Here is a 22,897-nt window from a genome sequence, read left to right on the forward strand (position 1 = left end):
AATCTCAAGTTTAAATGAGGACAGAGTCAAGGCAATAGGAAAGAGTGGAAGCCATTTAATTTGTTCAGTTTAAAGTTGCAGGAGTCCAGGAGGAAGGTCTGGCGTGCAGGATAATTCCCTTATGAAAGAGTATTCTGGTCATTTCCATGTTTTCCACCATTAAACGATACCATTGTATATAGCTGTGGCCCATAGCAAAAGATACATTTTTAAAAGCCTTTTATCGAAATATATGCATACAGAAAAGTGTGTATATTATAAATATAAAGCCTAATGAATTTTCATAAACAGTTCGCACCATGTAACCAGTACCCAGATAATAAACACAGTATTACCACACCATGGACTTTTTTTTTTTTTTAATGAATCACCTTAGTTGCCTAAAAGAGGGGGTTGTCACAATTTATATGCCCAGGAGAACCATTTCCTTACAGCTTCACCAACATTAGATGTAAACTTAAATTTTACCAATCTGATAGGAGAAAAACAGGTTGTTTTAAATTGCACTGTTCTGCTTACTGCTGAGTTTAAGAGCAAATAGATGGTTTTCTAAGAAAACTGAGTTTCCAAAATTGACTGAAGGGGGAAAATTTTTAAAACAACACAAAAAACTCTAGTAAGTAGACTAATAACCAAAGAAGAAATTTGAATAGTTTGAGAATTCTTGCCAATTCCATGCCCTTTTCCCAATATACCGGGCCCAGCTGATATATTATGGTTGCAGCCTTTTAAACATTCAAACAACAGAGCTCATGATAATTAAACTGTTCCATAAAACAGAAAGAGATGGAAAACTTCCCAAGTATGCTAAAAATGATCTCATTTATAACATTTTAAAAAAAAACCTTAAACTCTAGCATATTGAAGGTGACAGTGTATTAAAATACCATGTCAAAGAAAAGTTTCATTTTAAGAATGCAAAAGGTGGAAATAGTGGTGAAAGTTACACAGTATTGTCAATGTACTTAATATCAAAGAATTGTCCACATAAAATAGTTAAAATGATTTTTATGTTATTTATATTTTACCACAATTATTATTATTTTTTTTTTAAAGAGCAAACAGAGACAATGACAATTAAATGTAATATGTATCTGGAGGAATAAAGGACATTGGGACAAGTGAAACAATTGTAATACAGACTGTAAGCTCTGTATCAGTGTTAAATTTCTAGAACTTGGTAACTGTACTGAGGTGGCTATATGAGTGAATATCCTTGTTCTTAGGAAATGTACATGGAAATATGTGTTCAAAGAGCATGGTGTATACAAGCAATTGTCAATTGTTTAAATTGTTTAGATGATAGATAGATAGGGATAGATGGATTGATAGATAGATAGAGCAAATGAGATGGCAAATGTGTCAAAACGTTAAAAGCTGGTGGATTTGAGTATCTGTGTGTGGGGGTATGCTGGAGTTCTCCTGTATGGGTTTTGTGTTATTTTTGCAACTGTCCTGTGATTTGAAATTATTTCAAAATAAAAAGTTTAAGGGAAAAAAATGTTTAAAGAATGCAAAAGGTTCAAATTGTATTTCATCATATCAACAGGTTAAAGAAAATTAAAAAAGTGGGTAGATACAGAAAACCCATTTTTTATTTAAAAAGAAAAAATAATAAAAATTAGGAATAGGTGAAAAATGCCTAAAGTTGGTAAAGAGCATTTTTACATTTTTGGCTAGATAACTCCTGTTTGTAGGAGGCTGTCCTGTGCATTGTAGGGTGTGTAGCAGCATCCTTGGCCTCTCCACTAGATGTCAGTAGCACCCACCTGTGATGACAACTACAAATAGCTGCAGACATGGCCAAATATTTCCTAAGAGGCTGAATCACCTCTCAGTCGAGGACCACCAGCCTAAGAACTTCTAGAAAAATGTTGGATCATAATAATGATCACAATTTGCTGCAGCTGACTTTGATGGGCATTCCTCTTGTGTTTCTCTGTATTAAAATAGAATTTTGTTCTTCAAGTGTAACAGTGACTTTTAAAATATAACCTAAAACTGAAAGCAAGCAGGAAATTGTAAATTAACCTTAAAATGTAACTTAACATTTAAAAGCAGCTTTTGGATGTTAGAGCAGGAAGGAGGCAGGAGGTAAAAACCTTTAGTCTCACAAAAGAGCAAGATGTAAATGAAAAGTCTACAACAATATGTAAATGTAAAGTTTGCAGCCTTCACAGGTGTCACCTAGTTCCTAAAAGAAATAGGAAATAACTAAATTACTGAAATTCTCCAAATCACTTCTTTGGGGAGATTGCCCCAAACCTCTGAGATATAGATAATCCTTTCGTCTATCACTCTCGTTGCATGTTAATTAAATGATTAACTCTCTTTGTCTCCAATGGGTATAAAAACCAATTGAAGAAACACTTTGGAGAGGCTGATTTGGGAAAACTTCTCCTGTCCTCCTGTTGGCTTAAATAAACCCTCTTTTCCTCCTCAGCCTGGTTCGGTGTTGCTTCTATTGGCCGTATGGAGCAACGAACCCAGATTTAGGAAGTGCCCCTGTAAGAAAGGGTTAAGTTTAGCTTTTATATAAAGGCAACATGGAATAGGGAAAATGGAGACTCGGCGGCAGAACCGGCTTAAACTGGCTCTGTGGTAAAGGGAAGGAGAGAGACAGAGCCATGAAGTAAGCCTAGAATCAGTGCCAGCTCCTTATATGGGAAAAATAACCAGGGTTACTGGAATGTAAAGGGCTGTGGGTTATAATCAAAGGCGGGAACTCTTGACAAGAAATTTGAACTAGTTAACTCTCTCTGATAGGCTGTAAAATTCAAAATCTCGAAGGCAGACTAGTTAGCTCTCTCGGATAGGCTGTAACCTCTGGAGTACCCAGCCAATGGGGAAACAGGGGAGGGACCTGCGTATTAGGTATAACTACTGCTGTGTTCTATTGTTCAGCCCGCCTGCCACGTTTCTTTGGTGGTGAGCCCGCCCTTGCAAGATCATGAATAAATTCTTTTCTCCTCCAAAATTGGTTGAGCGTTTTTAGATATAGTGCTTGTTTCTAACAACCCTTCTACACAAGTGCTTCTCTTGGATTTCCTAGATAGACTGTCATTGGTAAACACTAGATTATTTTTTCCACATTCATGCTAATGATTTTTCCATGTCTTTTTTGTCTAGAACAGGGCTTCTCAACAGATTGTGGAGAATGGATAGGCAAGTCCGAAATCCAGCTATGGAGTAGGGCAGGCTGGAACTCCCAGGCACAGGTGGAAGCTACTGTCCAGGCAGAATTTCTTCTTCATCAGGGAAGCCTCAGCTCTGCTCTTAAAGCCTTTCAACCCATTGAATCAGGCCCACGCAGACTATCTAGGAAAACCTCCCTAAGATTATGGGCACCTACAAAAATACCTTCACAGCAACACCTAGATTCATGTTTGACTGAATAACTGGAGACTGTAGCCTACCAAGCCAAGTCAACACATCAAAAGACCTTCGCCACATGTCATAAAGATCACATTCTAAAACAGCAAGGAAGGGACACATTATTCATTGGGTTGAGAAGGACTGATTCGATAATCTTAGGGGGGATATCATCCCTCAATTTATCTACACACAAGAAATCCAGACAAATAAAAGATATAAAAGACAAAGTACCAGACATGAGTAGAATTTTTTTTTTTAATAACTTGGGAATATAGAAGACCGTGCAGCATTGGCGAGGATGTAGGGGAAATGGTTCTCCAGGCACTGGGCTGGGTGCCTACCTGTACCTCCTTTTTGGCGATCTACTTGCTGATCTCTCTCGAGTTTAGAACAGGCATATTCCTCAGCCATGCAGAAACAGAAACAGGCAGGGAGATGGACGCATGAGGCTGCTCTTGCAGGTGGCTCAAATTCCCCTAAATCAGAGCCAATCATCATGGCTCACAGCGAACTGGTTAAGTAAACTCTGCTGTATCCCTAGGAGGCCAGAGCACAGGGGTTCTCATGATGCTGACTTTGGAGAGTGTCATGGGTTTGTCTCTTTACACCTCAAACCTATGATCTCCATTAGAAAAGGGCTGAGCCTCATCAGGTTGTGATTCAATGGGTTTGGGCTTCTTTCAGGCAACCTCCCATTCAATTAAGAGTATAGGGACAGACAATGGTTTAAAAGTAATGAGCACTCAAGACAAGAATTTACCTTTAACACATTTTTACTAAAGAAGCACTTGAGGTAAAAGGAACAAGTTTACAATATAAAAATTAACTGATACATTACTAAGTCTGGGAGCCCCTACTCTTTCAGATGCAGCTAGACATGAGATCAGAGAGCTCCCCCTTGTCTCAGTTACAGAAAATTGATAGCACTTGATTTAGAGTAACTTTAATTAAGTTATATTCTGTTTTTACATTAACTGATGCTTCATGAACACAAGTGTCTCATGAAGCGAAGCAAATCAACCCATGAGTTGTTCAAGATCAAAGGAAGGTATCCACGTTATCAGAGACCTAGCCTTGAATGCCTGTAAAACTCTACTGATTATATTTTTACTAATTAAGCTATGATTTTTGTAAGAGCAATGTAACATACTTTTACTTGTATAAAAATTAGAAAAGGGATTACTATTACTTGTCTCTAACTTGTTAAAATAGTTTTATTTTATTTTATTGATGAGTTTAGTCATTACACCATATTGATAAACATACATTTGATTTGGACTGTCTTCAACCTTGCTACGTTATTTACGACTTCTGTATGATTAAAGTAACAGCTGCAGCCCATCCTGTTCTCACGGAGGATTAGCCAATTACATGTTATCTAAACTTAAGAAGGTTGAGAGGGCCTTTCTGCTTTCTTGAAAATACTCACAGTTCTTTTTAACTGTTTAGCTTCTCCTTCAGTATAATTTTCTAATATAGGACTTGAAGGGTATGAAACATCTGTCCCAGTTATTATGATAAGGCCTTTCTGCTTTTAATCATTTAGAAATTATACTTGAGTGTTTTTAGGTAAAAGTTCTGTTAAATATGCTTCTATATCAGAAGGAATAACTGGTTCTTCACTATCAGAACAGAAAACATCAGGTGGTATAAGAGATCAGCATAGAGAGAAGGAATCAGCTTTCTCATTATCAGATTCCTCAGTAGAGATACTACTGTGTGATAAGAGAGACTGCCTGAGTCAACTGCCACCTTCCTTGACTTGAGTGGCCTTGGCAAGTCAATATCAGCTGCCTCATTTGAGAACTGGTTATAATAGTGTTTCCCTCACAGGTTGGCTGTGAGGATTAAAGGAAATATTGCACATATAGCAACTGGCATGGAGCCCAGCCCCGTGTATTACTGTGTTGTATTATTACCTAGCATTAGGGAGTCATCAGAGAATGAGGTAGCTCTCCCCCCACACACAGAAATGTATCCACAATGCAGAGGGTCAATCGTAGCTGCAAAGAGAGCAGTCTAGAAGGGCTTGGATATGGAATATTATGTCCCCAGCTGGAAGGCAGGGGCAGTTGCTCTGTGAAACTTTGATTTGTGCAAATCACTCCAGGGCCCACAGAGGAACCACCCTTCTCCCCTCCTGACGTTCACCTGTGCTGTGCTTCTCACCTGACTGCTTCCTCTCACCAACCAAGTTCCATTCTGGAAAAATCCTCCCAATCCCTGGGAAGTCAGCTCCTCCTGGACTCCCTCACAGATCTATCGCCCCAACCTCCAGTTTCCATCTTTCATGAGATTCGGATTGAAGACCAGCTTCCCTTCCCCAGCCAGGGCAGAGCTGAAGGGCAGGCAGGTGGGCCTGACAGTGCATGCTGTCCCACCTGCACACAGAGAGCACGACCTGAGGTTAAGAGGCCCGGCTGCAGGCCTTGAGAAGACCCCAATCCTGTCCTGGCCAGAACCAAAGGGTCTCTACTCACATGGGGTGGGGTGGGGGCACTGGATGGGGACAGACACAGGGCTGCTGTGGAGGATGAGGGGGTTGTGGCCAGGCCATGGGATGTAATGGAGAACTATGGTATGGTAGAGCATTCGGAGACCCACAGGAGAGCACCCCCTCCTCACAGCCCCACCCACCTCACAGGCAGGGGAGCCCAGGCCAGCCTGAGAGGAAGCCAGAGGTCAGAGGTGAGGTGGGAGGTCTGGAGAGCCCTGACCCAGTTCAGGGTCTCACAGATGGAGGCACAGTCCAGGGAGGGGCAGGGGTCAGCTCAAGATACTGAGCCTATATGGGAATCCCCCCACCCCCAGGGACCCTGGCACTAGCTGAAGGCCCCATCCTTTGCCCTAAAGATTGCAGTAGGCATTCAGTCACTTGCTAGGATGTGATCTTCTGTCTTCTAACCCCAGTCCTTCCTCACCTTTCCATTTCTCTCAGCTGCAGCTGGGTGCCATACTTGTACAGCTCCCCCATGGAAGGTGAGTGTCTCTTTAAAGGAGTCGGAGGGGTCAGAGAAACAGGCCCCAGGCCACTTCCTCAGGGTGCACCAGATGGCCAGTCTCAAACAAGCCCCTGTGCACCCACACGTCGAGCCAGGCCTTCCCACACCACCCAGCAGGGGGAGTCCATGGATGAGCCCCCACGGCAACGCAGACCCACCACAAACCCCACGTCTACCCATGCTGCCTCCCTCCTGGGCTTTATAACCACCCCAATCCTCACACCTGGCTTCCCTCTGAAAGGGAAATTGGTCCCACTTGTTGGGGAAGGGCCTTAGGAAAGCACCTTTCCAGGAATTAGTTCCACCTTCATTCATTCATTCATTCATTCACTCACCAAATATCCACTGGTCACTTTTCTTTGCCAGGCCCAGGCTGACGGAGACAGACAGGCGATCCTTAGCCCATGAGCTGTCCTCTGGTCAGGTGGGCTCCAGGGCTGAGGGCCAGGGGAGGGGCCTCACCTGCAGGAGGTGATGATGGGTGTGAATATGCAGGAGGGAGGAGGCAGCCCCAGGGTCAGGTGTCCAGGCAGAGGGCCCAGTGTGGGCAAAGCCTGAGGGTGTAAAACTGGGGCAGAGATGGGACCGGCTCTACCTGGAAGGCTTCCTGATCCTGCCAGCTAGAGGCCCTGGCCAGACCGCAGGTAAAGGCTTCATGTTGATTTTTAAAATAATATATGATACATTTTAATGATACAACTGAACAACAGCTATTGTAATAAAAATCACAAAATACAGAGAAGTTAACAAAACAAACAAACAAAATCAGTAAACCTCTTCTCATTCCCCAACAATGGCTCTAACAGTCCTTTCAGATTTTTTCCATGCATATGCAACTATAAATATACATTCTGTAAAATGATATCCTACCCTGTATTCTGTTTTGGAATCTGATTTTTCACTGAGTGGTGAATAGGTGAAGGCCTTAAAAGGCTCCAAATTGTGATGTCCCCGTCCCTGACATCCCAGAAGAGGTGTGAGCACTAGAAGAGGAGTCCAACCATGTTGTTGGGTGACCTTGGGCAAGTCTCTAGCCACCCCAGAGTCTCACTCAGTATTCTCAGTCAAGTTAAGGGTGGGAAGGGGTATGGGTAGGACTAGAACGGTGTTTCCCAAAGTCAGAACCACCACATAAAGCTGCCCAGGTTGTGCCTTGCCTTCATATATAACCTGTGAATGAAGCCCTACCTGAAGAGGGGTGTGCAAACCCAGTGGTATGCGAGATGATTTTAGGCAGTATGCAGATGCATTTTTTTTTGTAGAATCATTCATTTTTACAGTTACCGTCTATTTATAGTAAATGATACTGATTTTTCCATTTATGGACTCTCAGAATCATGATTACAGACTAACAGAGCTCCACCCCCAGAGTTTCTGATTCAATACAAATGTCACAATTTGCCTGTCTAACAATGTCTGGTGATACTGATGCTGCTGGCCCAAGGACCACATTGTGAGAACCACTAATAAAAGTTTCCTTCCTGACCACACTCCCCTTTGTCTAGTTTATGGATGGATGAGTAGAAAAATAGGGGAAGGAAACAAACAAAGGCACCCAGTGTTCTTTTTTACTTTAATTGCTCTTTTTCACTTTAATTATTATTCTTGTTATTTTTGTGTGTGTGCTAATGAAGGTGTCAGGGATTGGTTTAGGTGATGAATGTACAACTATGTAATGGTACTGTGAACAATCGAATGTACGATTTGTTTTGTATGACTGAATGGTATGTGAATATATCTCAATAAAATGAAGATTTAAAATAAAAAAAAAAGTTTCCTTTCTGAATTCATTTATTTAGTGTTGGGGGTTGAATTATGTATCCTAGAAAAACATGTTCTCATTCTTAATCTGTTCCTGTGAGTGTGAACCCATTGTAAATGGTAACTTTTGAAAATGTTATTTTTAATCAGTCTGATTACTGAAGTCCTTTATAAGTAGAATGAAATTCAGACATGGAGGAGAAAACCATGGGAAGCAAGATGCTGGAAGGCAACAGAACCCAGAGAGAAAAGAGAAGAGGCCGCCATATGCATTGCCGGGTGTCGGGAAAGCCAAGGACCCAAGGATCACCAGCAGCCAGCCCCAGAATGCCAGTCTTTGAGAATAAAGCATCGCCTTTCTGCCGCTCAATTCTGGACTTTCTCTTACCCTCAAAATCGTGAGGCCATAAATTCCAATTGTTTAAACCAACCCATTGTATGGTATTTGATTTAATAGCTGGGAAACTAAAACACATAAGTTTTTAAAACGAGCTGATTTAAAGCACATGAACAGATGTTTAACATCACCTGTAATTAGGGAAATGCAAAGTTAAGGCCACCATAAGATACCACTACACACTTATTAGAATGGCTAAAATAAAATACAGTGATAGTACCAAATGCTGGTGAGGATTTGGACCAAACGGATCTCTCAAACATTTCTGGCAGGAATATAAAATAGACAGAGACACGGACAACTGAGTAGGAGACAGAAGGAGACAGAAGGCCACATAGAGAGGCAGAGATTGAGTTATGGGTTGCCAGAAAGCCACCACCAGAGCATTCCAGACTTCAGAGAGAAAGCACAGCCTGCTGACACCTTGACTGGGGACTTCTAGCCTCCAAAACTATGAGACAATAAATTCTTCTTGTTTAAGCCAATGGGTCTGTGGTATTTGTTATAGCAGCCCTGGAAAACTGAGACATTTTTCATGTCTGATTAGCATAATACTATCAAAATAATGGACCACTGTGATATTCTGCAAAGTGTCAAAGACAGTTAAGGTCTCTGCAGACTATGCTGTGACAGAGTAAGAGAGTAGGAGACTTAACATTGCTTTGGGGCAAATGGTGAATCCATACTGGTTGTCATGCACAAACAAACTGCTTTTGAGTTTATTTAATAATAGGGATTGAAAAGAATACATTCACTAGATCAATAGCTGCATAGTAACTGCCGGAGGCTATGTTGATCTATTCCTGCCAGGTAGACCAACTGTTTTAGCAGCTGCAATTGGGGTGCTATTATTTGGTTGAGCTCATGGTATTCCACCATTATCCACCATGATTCATGGGATTTTTGCAGGGGTCATGCAGGTGAATTAAGTGGGGATCTGATGGGTACGTGCATTTTTTGTCTTTGAGGGTGGCAGCCATCTCTGACACTCTACCTGGAATTCAGCATTGCTCCTGATTTACTATCCTCGTAGTGGGAAAAGGGGCAGTTTCAGAGACTTCCACTTGGCTCTTCCTGCTGTAATGGCTCATCCACAAGTCAGGGAATAAATGTGAGAGCTCTGTTAGCTTATAAGTGTATTCATGCTAGTTCTGTACTTAGGAACCAGAGAAATGACAACAGGGTGAGCCTGTGGCCCACTGTGAAATTGACTTTGGCCAGCACTTCATTTACCAAGGATTTCCGCATGTCCTGATTCTTAATGGAGGAGTCCTGATGGCATTTGGGATCTCATGGTGTCAGTGTAAGCTCTGATCCTAGAACAGTTGTCAAAAGGTTTTCATCAGATGGAGTTACTCTGGTAGATGGCCCTAGATCCCTTTGGAGAAGAATTGAGGTAATATTTATTGACTACACTTGTAGTGATGTTACAGAATCTTTTCTCAAGAAGACCCAGTCTCCCCTACTACCAATGAGCTATAGCAATCAGAATTGTGTCAGTCTGAAAACTGGGCAGGGCATTGCAATTTTCCATTGCAGCTTCTGCTTGCCAGCTCTTGTTCTTGTTGTTGTTTTCAGATTACATAAGTCAAGCAACACTCTAAGACAACTCTCCATATAACTCATGCCAAGAATACCATGAGTTTTTAGCCACCACCACAAATCCATGCAAATCATAGCACCCCAGTTATCACTCCAGACTCTTGCTGCCAATTAAGTTAATAACATCCTCCTTGTCTCTGGGTAAGTGCCCCCACCCGGCTCTGCTCTTCTGGGATCCCATTATTAACACCGACACTAAGAAGCCTAGTTTCTTGGCAGCATTTCCTACAGTCTTCCTGCCTACAGAGGACACTGCCACTGTCAAAAATCCAGGTACACCTTCATCACTGTCCTCCTTATTAATGTAGAGAAGGGAGCTCTTTTGAGCCCTCTAAGGGAACCTAGTCAAGTGGTAGGTTCTCTGCTCCCAGATAATACAACCTTCCAACATTTCTATGTCTCTGAACCTCTGGCTCCTTCCTCGATACTTTGGCAAGACAGTTACATAATCTGCACCTTATTTACTGCAGCCATTGTCATGTCCAAGTTTCAAGGATCAATTCCAGCAGTGTGTTAGAGCTTCAGCGGTCATTGCCAAGAAGTTTACTCCTTAGTCAAAGAAGAGTGCTACCAGAGCAACAAATTCTCCTGTACTCAGCCTTTTATTCTCCCTCTGGTCCAATACCCTCAAGTCTTCTCCTGCACCTCCTCCCCTAGATTCTGCCAGTACGTGTAAGCTTCTTGCAACTCCTTTGATAAATAAGTTATGCCTAGCATAGGATTGTACTTATCTTGAACTGTGCTGAGAACTGACCCTAGATATTGGTCTGGGAGCAACGTGGGAGGCAGCGAGGAGAACACACATCATCATGTAATGCATCCACCAAAGGCAAATCCTTTACCAGGACCCCAGGCACAGGGAGGCTGCTCTCCTCGGGCAAGAGGAGGAGGCTACTTCTAGCCCAGACCATTCAGGGGAAATGGGAAGTTCAAGGTTCTCAGCTGTAGGCACTCAAATTTCCCAATACCAGATATCAGGATTTATCCCACTACTTTTCTATCAGAGGCCCAGAATTTAGAACAGGAGACCCATTACAGTTGATCATTCCGTTTCCTTTGCAGTTCTGCCATCCCAATGATTAAATTTTGTCTCTGATTTTAGCCCGTTCTGCTCTCCAGCAGCAGAAGAGGATTTCTGTTTTTTTCTTTCAAGTCCTGCATCTGAGCAGGTATTTAATTTGTTTATGCATTTTTTATTACGAACTTTAACATACATACATTACATTGATAACTTCCAAAGTGTGATTTAACAAGTAGTTGGAGAACAAATTTCAAAGAATTTTATGGGTTACAGTTCCACAGTTTCAGTTTTTTCCTTATTGTGAAATACAGGTTATATACAGAATGGTGATAACTTTCATAGCACAATTCAATGAATAGCTATCAAGCAAATTTCAAAAAATTTTATAGGTTACAGTTCCACCATTTCAGCTATTTCCTTCTAGCTATTCTAATACTCTAGCACTATATATATATGTGTGTGTGTGTGTATATATATATGTGTGTGTATATATATATATATACACACACATATATATATATAAAGTTGCAGTATTTGTAATCCTTTTGTTAAATCCTTTCTTGTCTGTTGCTACCCCTTCCTCTTGTTTAATTACTTTCTCAATATTCAGGGGTGTCTAGACAATGAGCACCCTAACTTTTTCATATTGAAAGGGGGTGGGGGCTGCATCTGATTGTTGTTCTTAAAGAGGCTGTTGCCTCTGGGTATTAGGACTTGTCTGGCATAGGAACACTCTGGTGGTTTCAAGTTTCTGAGAGATAAAACTTAGTGAGTGAATCTTTCATAGAATCTCAGATAAGGACCTATCTTGGGACTACTATTGGTTAGGGCATGGCATACTGTGGCCATTTGGGATGTCTAGCTGGAGCTTGCATAACAGAAACCTCCAGGATAGCCTCTTGACTCTATTTGAGATCTCTCAGCCACTGTAACCTTATTTTGTTACCTTTCTTTCCCACCTTTTGGTCAAGTAGGCATTTTCAATTCCTTGATGCCAGCACCAAGATCATTCCTGGGAGTCATGTCCCATTTCACCAGGGAGATTCACTCCCCTAGAAGTCATGTCCCACATGGGGGTAGAGGGAGAAGCTAATGAATTTATTTGCCAAGTTGGGTTTAGAGAGAGAAGAGGATTTCTTTAAATCCTATTACGGAGGCTTTCTGGCTTACAAAACATGCTTTGAAGGACCAGGCTTAAACCTGTCATTCTCTTTCTTCAAGGTTTCTAGAGAAGCTAAAATCCAGCCAATTCCACAATCCTCATCATTACCATCGCCCCCATACTGTTTAAGTGCAAGTGCAGTAGTGGTTTTCAAATTTTAACGTCTGTTTCAGTTCCTGGCTGCCAAAGCAAATACCATGCAATGGTTTGGCTTACACAACAGGAATTGGTTGGCTTATGGTTTTGAGGCTCAAAGTACCAAATCAAGGCATCATCAAGGCGATGCTTTCTCCCACAAGACTGGCATTCTGGGGCTGGCTGCTGGCAATCCTTGGTCCTCGGCTTTTCTTTTCTGTCATGTGGCAATGCTCACAGTAGCCTCTCCTGGCTTCTCCTTTCTCTTCCTGGCTTCACTGACTTTCACTTCTGGCTGCTCCCTCTGTGTGGCTTTTCTTCTGTCTCACTATCACTCTGCTTGTAATCCAGATTAAAGCCCAACCTGGTTCAGTTGGGCTACACCTTTACTGAAGTAACTGCATCAAAAGGTCCTACTTTCAATGGGTCCAAGCCCACAGGAATGGTTAAAGGTAAAAATTGCACAGCTTTTCCAGGGGCTTCCTTGGGGTCTGGCTGAAAGGGGACACCTTTCCCGCTGGCTGCCCGCTGCCTCTGCCTGGTGAGCCTGCTCCTGTCGACTGAGCTGGTGCTACCAAAGCAGAGAGGGTTCAGGTATGGCTTCTACTCAACGTGGCTGCAGAACAGACTGCAGAACAGTTCTCAACGCTATGAAGAACAGAAGACTCCAAGTAACAGTGATTTGGACAAGGTAGAAATTTATCTCTCTCACCAAAATGAGCCTGGAGGTGAGAAGTCTGCAACTGGTGAAATGACTTCATAAGGACACCTAGGAGCTGGACTTTCCTTTTTCGCTTTTCCACCATCTCCCACTCACCGTCTGAGAGGACTGCTTGGGCTCCATATTCCAGCTGGCAGGAAGGAGAAAGGGGACACATACCTAAATCCCTCACGACACTTACACTTATTGTACAGAACTGAGTCACATGCTCACACCCACCTGCAATGGTCACTGGGAAGTATAGTCTTGATTCTGGACCACCATGTGCCCAGCTAAAAATCAGGGATTCTTGTACTAATGAAGAATGGGGGGAAGGGCATCAGGAGACAACTGGTGATCTCTGCTAGTGCCCTCCCCTCTCCAAGCCTGCCCTCCAACCCTCCTCCAGGAAGCCTTCCCCAACACTCCAGCACTTACTAACTCCCTCTTCCTCTGCCCCACAGCTCAAAGAGTCTGACCCTGTAAGGAAATTTAGAACAAAGAAAAAAAAGTATGGGGTGTATCCAAAGGGAAACTGCATTGTTTGATTACGCACACCCTTCTGGGTTATGTGGTTCTAGCCTTTCATTGCCTATGAGCTATCTTACAACTCTGTAAATTGTGGATGACGGATAGCAATGCCAAATACTTTTTGTCTACAGTCATGCAAATAAATTGTCCAGTAGAGGTTCAATTGATTTCCCCCATTCGCAATGGAAAAAGTCAGTTTTTCATATATTTGTGAATTTATTTCAACATTCCTTTACTCCATATAAATTTATGCTTTCTTGACTTCTCTTTTGAACCAGTCATAATACCTGTGTGGTTCTCACATTATTAATGAGTTAAATAAAATCTTTAACATATTCATTTTTTATCTATATGAGTCATGACTTGTGGCTTTTTTGTTGTTGTTTTTTAAATAATCACTCAACACCACACACAGCCTGGCCTGGTGAGGGGAGGATACAGCCAGGGGCTCCAGCAGGACAAATGCCAGCCTGGGCAGAAAAGCCCCGCAGCAGTGGCCATCAGGACCCTGACAGGGAGGTGGCACCTTTGGAAATAAAGGGCAGGTCTTGGGGCTTGGGGCCAGCTTTCCCACCTGGGACCCATTATTCCCAGAGAGGAGGGACAGGCAGTAAATGGGGCTAAGGCTGGGCAGGGGGCGGTCTGTCCTGCCTAATTCAGCGCAGATACCCTCCTGCCCTTGCTCCAGACAGGGGCTCAGAGAATGATTCTGACTCTGCTCACCTGCCAAAGGCATGGGGTGGTGTCCCAGATACCTGGGTGATGAGGAAGTGGGCAGCGCTGTAACCTAAGACCTTTCCAAGCGCTGGAGGTACCTTGGCTGGGTGCCAGGAGTAGAGACCTGGAGGACTCTGGAATGTGACTAGAGGGAACTGGCATGGGGGCGTGAGCACTCTCGGCCCAGCCGGCCGTCCTTTCCTCCCTCAGGGCCCCCTGCTCCCCTGCAGGTGCCTGGCCTGACTCACCTGGGGGTCTTTGCGCAGGTTGTTCTTTCTGCTGGGAACATCCTCATCCCTGAAAACCCAATGAGGCGGGAAGGTTCTTGATCTCCTGACTCCCTCTGCCTCTCAGGGCCAGCGTGTGACCACCTCAGCAAGCACAGCAGCGCCTGCGAGAGGAGAGGAGCAGGGCTGGGAGTGGGGCAGGATGAGGTCACCAAGGCAGGTGGAACCTGAGGACAGAAGCCTCGAATGCCACGTGGAGAATTCAGAATTCAGCAGAAGATGTGCAGGGTCCCGGGCTCCCCAACTCTCTTCTCCCTGTTCCCCTGGGAGTCCCCAGTTCTGTCGTGGCCAAGTCACCTGAGCCCTCAGACTCATCATAGCAACCTCTTCCCCATGAGCAAGGCATGAGAGTCCCTGTTTAAAAGATGGGGAGATTCAGGTCTGGATCCTGCGGGAAATTGCCAAGGGTTGCACAAGGAGCCGCAGCCCAGCAGCCACCCCTCCTTGGGTTGGGAGCCAGGAAGAGAGTGCTAGAAAGGAGCAGACCCAGCCTTGTCCACCCACCCCCACCCCCCGCCCCTAATTCCTGCGGTCAGAGAGGCTTTACTTCTGGAAGTGACCTAGGCAAAGCTATGCATCCGCCGCCAGTGTGTCTAGGCAAATGTCTGCCGGGCTCAGCCCTGGGATGGCCTGTCTCTGTCCTGCTCCTCCCCTGGGGTCCCACCTTGCCCACTGCTATCTGCTCTCTAGGACCCCCTGGATCTCCCCACACCCTCTCCTCTGGCGCTGGATCAGGGGCACAGGATAACCCCCAGTGCAGCCTCCCTCTTCCAGTCCAGAGAACTAAGTGGAAAGAAGCCGTGGAGAGGGCAGGGAGCTGCGGCCTGAGCAGAGGGCTGTGGAGGAGGAGGAGGCCCACTTGGTGGCAGGGAGTCCCCCCATACCCCCTCCTCTGCACGGCGGGAGGCAGGGCTCTAAGGCAGAAAAGCTGGAGTAAAATCAGGGGCTAGACTGTGGTTCCAGAGGGCTGTGGAGCACAGAGGAGGGGGACAGAACTGCCACAGCTGGGGTGCCAGGGGACGTCCTGGCTGAGAGTGCTGAAGCTAGGCCACAAAGAAAGGAATGTTGCCCAACCCTCGGCACTGGACTCCCTGATCTGGAGGTTGTAGATCTTTGTAGAGTTTCTTGGTGTGAAACTCTTCTTGATCTGAGGCCAGAATTCCCATCCACTTTTATTTCAGGTGTTGGCATAGTTGTTGTCTGATGAGATAGGGGCCCGGTCAGGGGAAGAGAAGTGTGGAGAGCTCAGATTGTGCCCCAGCTTGAACTCTAATCCAGACTTGCCCTTCCCTGGCCCTGCACTGAGCACCAGCCCTGTCATAGACTGAGCCCTGATCCTGGTCACACACTGAGCCCAGACTCTGGCCACACACTGAGCCCTGATCCTGGTCACCCAATAAGCCCTGACATTGTCACAGACTGAGCCCTGACCCTGGACACAGGCTGAACCCTGAGTTCCAGTTCTTGAGTTTTTGGTGGGGAGAGTGAGCATGTCCTTGTTTCCCTGTAATGCCACCCCACTCCTGGAGCCTGACCCCAGAGTCCTATGCCCAATGACGCTGAGTAGCCAGCAGGCCTGTTTCTGTCCCTCATCCCTTATCATGTCCCAGTCTGCTCTGCTCTTACCACAGTTGCTAGACTGGCCTCAGTACTTAGAGAACCCTTGGCCTGGGTCTACCAGAGCCCTGCCCCCCGGTTTGGCTCCAGCCCAGCCTGAACAGGAGGGTGCTGGAGGGGGCAGGAGATGAGGGCCCTGTGTCCTAGGGTGTGGGCTGTCTCAGATCTTGGATCGGAGCCATCAGAAACCAGCTCTTCCTGGCCCTCCCTGAGGGCACCGGGAGAGGGGACTGGCCCTGCCAGGCTAGGCTGGGGTTGGGCAGAGGGTGCTCTCACCCCCTCCTCTGTGGGCACGGACACCTCCAGAGGCAGAGACTTCTTGGCAGCAACAGGTACATCAAGCAAGACCTGGGCATCTTGGGAGCACAGGCAAGGGAGGCTGGACTGGGGGATGGGGCGTGCGTCCTCAGGGTAAGGGGGGCTTGGGGAAGAACGGAGCAATGAAACCAGGACGGGAAATAGAAGTTGCCAAAGCCCCCCCTCCTGGCCTTTGGAAGGGGATCCACCCCAGCCCCACCTAGCCAGAGGGAAGGGAGGGGACAGATGGCAGCCTCTGGGTCTGCAGCCTGAGGTCTGCAGGTTGACAAAGCAGATGAAGTCAAGTGTTAAACAATGGGAAGAACGGGCAGGGCTGGCAGGTTTGTATGATGCTCAGGGAGAGGTTGGAGGATGTTTTTTTTCCTTGGTAAACAACTCCAACTGGGAAAGGGAGCAGACTGGGGGAGTGGGGAGGTTGGGGTATGTCTGAGTGGAAGGAGCTGGGTGGTGTTACCAGGCTGGTGGGGGAGGGTGGGAATCTGGCTGAGGCTGATTTCCTGCTGTGAAGGGCCCCTAGGGATTATCTCTTCCGTAGAGGTGACCTGGGTCAAGTCCCTGGCCCTCACTGCTGGGTCACACAGAGATCAGGACTCTTGGTGGGAGAGGCTTTGAAGGAGCTGAAAACTTCCCAGGGCCCCAGGGCGGTGAGGGTATGGAGCTGGGTCTGAGACCTGAGCCCGGAATGAGGCACCAGCCCCCTGCCCTTCCTGCCCCACTTCCCCCCAGCAGCTCTAAGCTTCTTAAGGCTCCTCCAGCCCTTCTCTTGTGCCTGTGGCAGGGAAGGCGGAGGGGGTGGGAGGAAGAGGGGCCTGCTGCTCCTGGCTGCATCAAGAACCAGGAGGAAGCTCCTGGAGACCCCTCAACTGAGAGGAGGCTCTTGTCAGAGACGCCACACCACGCTGGGTCTGTTGCCCCTCTGGGCTTCCCCTCTACCCAAAGCCCACCCACCTCCACACTCACCAACACCAGTCCAGATCTCTGCCCAGGATCCAGCATGGTGCCCAGTGTGGGGCGTGGAGGGGGCTGATCTGCTTTCCTCCAAAGCCCCCACCCAGCCTGATGGACTGGGAGTAGGAGCCAAACTTGGGGAGCTGTAGAGGGTGGGGTGGATTTTTAATATCACCCCTCAGTACCACCCTAATTGGCCCCATGCCACTTGGACACAAACAGAACCCCCTCCACCTCCAGCATCACCACCAACATACAGCTCTAGCAGGACTACTGTTGTCACCTCCCACCACTAACACCACCCCCATCACCAGGAGCACACAACCAGTGAAACCACCAAAACCTCCATGAAGAGGGCCCCACATTGCTTTGGAGACTGAACAGGACTTTCAACTCTTCCCTAATACGTGTCCAGGCCCCTCACCTCCAGAGCTGTGGGCCAGGAACATACTATGTCATTCAGCAGACAGTCTGGAACCCCAAGAGGCGGAAGGCCACTTTGCTGGAGGTCACTTGGCAACTGGGCTTGCGCCTGAGCTGCAGGGGCCAATGCGGAAAGGGAGCAGGGCAGAAGCAGTTTGGGGAATAGCTGGTGGCTGTCAGTAACCACAACTCACAGCTCGGTGACAGGTCCTTTCTTGAAGGGGGATCGGAGGAGCGGGTTATCTCTGGAGCCTCGGAAGCCTGAGCAGGAACCTCCAGCATGGGCAAGCAATGGTTTCCAGCTGCTGGGATTCTCCTGCCTGGTAAGGGAGTGGGGGTGGCCTGGGGTCCCCCTCAGTAAACTCCCGTGGCTTCCTTCTTTGTCCTCATGTGAGTCTGGCCTCAGCCAGCTTGGGGGAATCCTGAGGCAGGGCCAGGTCCCCTTTCAGGCTTGGGGCTCCCTAAGGGCAGTGCTCGCCCTCCTTCAGGATCACCCGCTTGGGGTAGCCTGGCACACAGCCGGCACCCCATGGGGCTCAGTGCACACTTGTAGATGGGTATGGTTTTAACCCCCAAGGCTTTCATAGAAACCCCTCCCCCCCACCACTCCCCACCCCCGTCCTCCCATCCTATCCTCAGGAAGCCTCTTGGGTTCTGGGAATGGGATGAGAAATAGCCTTTTTCATCATGGAGGACCCAGCAGCACTTCCCTGCACCCCCAGGCTGCCCTGGGCCTCACGGGTCATCTGACCAGACCAGTGCTGCGTCCCAGGCCTAGGGAGAACATTCTCCCTGTGAGCTCTTGGGGCTGAGAAGACTTCCCTCAGGGAGGATGCTGCAATGGGTGGGCTGGGTGGGACTGGGATGGGAGGAGAAGAGGGTGATCCGTAATGTATGACCTTGATCCTCCCCTTGTCCCCCAGCTCTGGTGGGCTAGGATCAGAGAGGAGGTGGCCTGCCTGGGCAGTTCAGTGGTTTGGGGTCAGGGCTAGGGCTGGGGCTCGGATCTCCTCAGCCCCTCTAAGTGAGGGAGTGGGACGGGAGGGCAAGGCGTCTGAGGGGCTGTGGCATAATCCCAGCCCACTGGGCGCCTGGCAGAACAAGCCTCTCCTGGTTTGCAGCTTTCCTGGTGGTCTCGGTGTCTGCCCTGCCCCTTCTTTCCTTGGCTCCTGGCACATCTGCTTTGCAAAGTGACAGCAAGAAGGTGCACCTGCTGGTAAAACCCCACCTGGTGGCAACTTCTGCGGGAGCCTTTACCTTGCCTGAGAAGGCAGGGTGGGCTCCCAGCATGAGGGCAGCAGCCCTTTCCCCAAAGGCATCTGGGAACCAGGATCCTCTTCTGGCCTTGGCCTTGGGCCCCCACTTGGACCTTTCTGCCCCTTTGGCAACTACTGGACCTGAAGAAGAGATGTTGGTCCTTGGGTCTCCAGAGATAGCAGCCACATCACCATCACCGGCTTCTCCGGGTCCAGGGCATCTGGCAGCTGAGAAAACATCCAACGAGGCCCCTGGGTTGTCTGTATCAGTTCCTGCTCCTGCCTCTGCAACCCTGAGGACATCTGCCCCCTCGAGACCAGGCCAGCCGCCAGTTGGAAGCCTCCCAATGGGCTCGGGGTCATCCAGTGATGTCGTGGCTTCCCGAGGGGGCCAAGGGGCCAGTGGCCCTTTAAAGTTGTCATTGCCTTCAACAGTACCACCATCACCCCCCTCACCAGTGTTGCTCCCATCCCCCTCTCCGCCTCCAGCACCACCCGCATCAGCACCTTCCTCAGCTCCGATCAAGGTCTCCAGTTTCCCACCTGTCCGTCTTAAGCCATCCCTGATGGTGACCAAGCCAGCCACACTTCCGTGGACACCCCAGCCTGGGTCGGCTGTCCCTCCCTGCTCAGATCCCACGGCTGCCCTCTCCTTTGGCTGCTCCTCCAGCCTTTCTTCGGCCCCAGCTACCTCCAGCTCCCCGAGTGTCCCAGCATCCCCTACCTCTGGGGGTGCTAGCCCCACCCATCCTGGCCAGGCTGTCTCCTTGCAGGACTTAGCATCTTCCTCACCAGGACCCAGTCACGTGACCCGCTCTGTGACCTTCAGAATCACCAATGAAGCCTTCTCGGCTGCACTCAGGAACCCTGCTTCCCTGGAGCACCGGCTGCTGAGTGAGAACATCCGACAGCAGGTAAGGGCACCAACTCCACCAGCTCAGATGCTTGGTGGACAAGTGCTGACCCCAGCCAGCCCCCACTTACATTCCGGGCATGCCAGGCCCTGTCATGCCTTGGCGCAGGCAGATCTTTCACACTGGAGCAGCTCTCCCATCTCCTTGTTTAGGCCTCCCCTAATGACTCAGCCCCCTGCCCCAGCACAGCCGGCATCCTCCCACTGTCCCCTGCCTTGCCCTCACCGTCCTTTCCCTGTCATTCCTACCAGACCATGGGCTCCCAAGAGCAGCGGGGCACAGAGCCAGGCCACACACAGGGGCTCCAGGACAGCTGAATGAATGAATGAATGAATGAGCCCCCACCGTGCCTTTTCCTAGGGTGTGGGGAGGAGAGTGTGAGGTGAGAGGTGGGAACATGAGAAGTAAGAAACTGGGAACCTGTCCCCTGAGGCGCTCCCAGCAGGAGGGGAGAACCCAGGCAGAAATTCTTCTGGAAAGCGGCTGTGGAGAGAAAACTCTTCCAGAGGTGGAGGCCCCGTCCACCAGAGAACTAGAGAGGAATCTGTGTGGCTAGAGGCATTTTTCTCTGCCCAAAGTACCATCGGCAGGCACCTCACCCCTTGGCAAGGTTGGCAGAGGATGGAGTTCCTACCACCACAACCAAACCCAGCTTCTGCCTTGGGTCTGGAGCCTCAGAGAGGATGCCCCAGCCAGGAAGCGCCATTTCTTGCCTGTTGTCCAGGGTGGGGTCCATCTGAGTCTCTGTCCATTAGCTTCTTCATTCAACTAAGTCATGTGTTCATACAATTAACTGAGCGCCTACAGTACCAGGCACCGTGTTAAGTGCTGGGGCACAACAGTGAGCAAAGCAAACATAGCTCCCGCCTTTGGGGAGCCTGCAGTCTGGGGGAGGAGACAAACAGAAAATAAACGACCAAACGATCCAGATGTAATTCTAATCATGGTAAGCTATGCAAAGAAAAACAGAAGTCAAGAGGAGGACTTGATTTAGATCACCAGGGGTGGGGGTGCTGGAACAACTTTTTGCAAAAGGGGAATTGGAACGGGGTACAGAGGAGGAGCCGGATGAAACGGGGAAGGGCTTTCTAGGCAGAGAGAACAGCATGTGTGAGGACCCTGAGGTGGAAAGGTTGGGGGGGCAGGGGCAGAGGGTCTGGGGTGAGAGGGTCTGTGTGGAGAACAGCCTGGGGCAGGGGGTGGGAGGGGGAGGCCAGGGCAGTTTAGGAGGAAGGGGCCGTCGTGCAGGTGAGAGAGGCGGGACTCTGGACTGGGGTGCCAGGCTGGGGGAGGAGAGCAGGGGCCACAGGCTGGGAAACAGACAGCAAAGAGGGAAAAACCTAGGGAAAGTGTGTTCGCTGCTCCCTGGACAGTGGGGAAGCAGGAGCCACCCCAGGGTTGAAGCCCCGCTGGGGTGTTCAGTACGGGGTGATTGGCAGGTTATCACTGGGTGCTAAGTGGGGAACAGGCCGAGGCAGGCCAGGTGATCCGTGAGGAGGCCACAGCAGGGGCCAGGCCAGGGATGATGGGGGGTGGGCCAGGGCAGATGGCGGGTGCAGAGAGAGTGCGGGTTAGGGTAGGAGGAGCTGGTACTGCAGAGAAGTGCTGGGTGTGTGTGCCCACAATGGCCCTCACACACCTCTGCCTGCTTCTCAGCTCGAGCCCATCTACCACGCGGCCTTCTCCAGCTTTAAGGGCCTCGGCGTCCTGGTCTTCAGGTGAGTGAACTGCCCGCCAGTCTGTGCCTTCTCTGGCCACAAAGGCACTCTCCCAGGCTGCCAGCCCTGCCCCGACCCACCCTGTCCAGAAGCAGGGTGGAGGCCCACATCTGGTTCTGCCACTGGTTGTGCTGTGTGACCTCAGGTGACCTTCCGCCTGCTCTGAGCCTCGAGTCTGACTGCAGGATTTGGTAGATATGCCAGGCATCTGAGGACAGTGCTGAGGGCAAGGGTAACAAGAGAATTAGGGTCTTACCCTGGGACAGGGGCATGTAAACTACATGTAAATGACATGTAAATAGATGCAAATCCCATGGGGGTGAGGCCCATTCTGGTTCTGAGCCTTTGCGGGAAGAGGATGCTGGGGGAGATCCAAAGGCAGACTTGCCAGTGGATACCAGCCCTGCAGTCACACGAGAAAGACTGAGAAGGCTCAAATCACTGCAGCTCCACTTGAGTTGCAAGTTCAGTTGGACCTCAAGTCCTCCCAGGGAAGGAATTTACATGCTTGAATACTCTCAGTGATGGGGATCTCACTATCTACCCAGGCCATGCTCCCCAGGTGGTTAGAAAGTTTTCCATTCTAATGAACTCGAGTCTCCATCTATGACTTCCTTGCCCTGGGCCTGAACAGAAATCTTGTCTCCCCAACCCTGGAACAGCACAACACAAAATGGGCTCAAAAAAAGGACACAGGAAAATGATCCTGAATCTCGAACCTGCTTTTTCCCAAGAGTCTCCCCACATGCTCCTTTTCCTTCCTGCCTGGGCTGCCTCCTTAGGACATGCCAATTGGTTTATCTCTCATGGGCTTGCAAGGATTCCCCCAGGCCCATCACCTTCCTCTCTCCAGAGCCTCTGCTCCTTGTGATACAGCCAAGGGTGTTTTTCTCAGACTGGCCCAGACTGGCTTCCTGAGAGCTCATGGCCAGCTGCAGCCTGGCTGGGTAACCTCTGCCCCATGCTCTATCTGGGCAGGGCTCAGTGTCCCCATCTGAGCTGTATTGTTTGGG

The sequence above is a fragment of the Choloepus didactylus genome, chromosome 4 (assembly GCF_015220235.1).
Source record: "Choloepus didactylus isolate mChoDid1 chromosome 4, mChoDid1.pri, whole genome shotgun sequence".
Taxonomy (NCBI): Eukaryota; Metazoa; Chordata; class Mammalia; order Pilosa; family Megalonychidae; genus Choloepus; species Choloepus didactylus.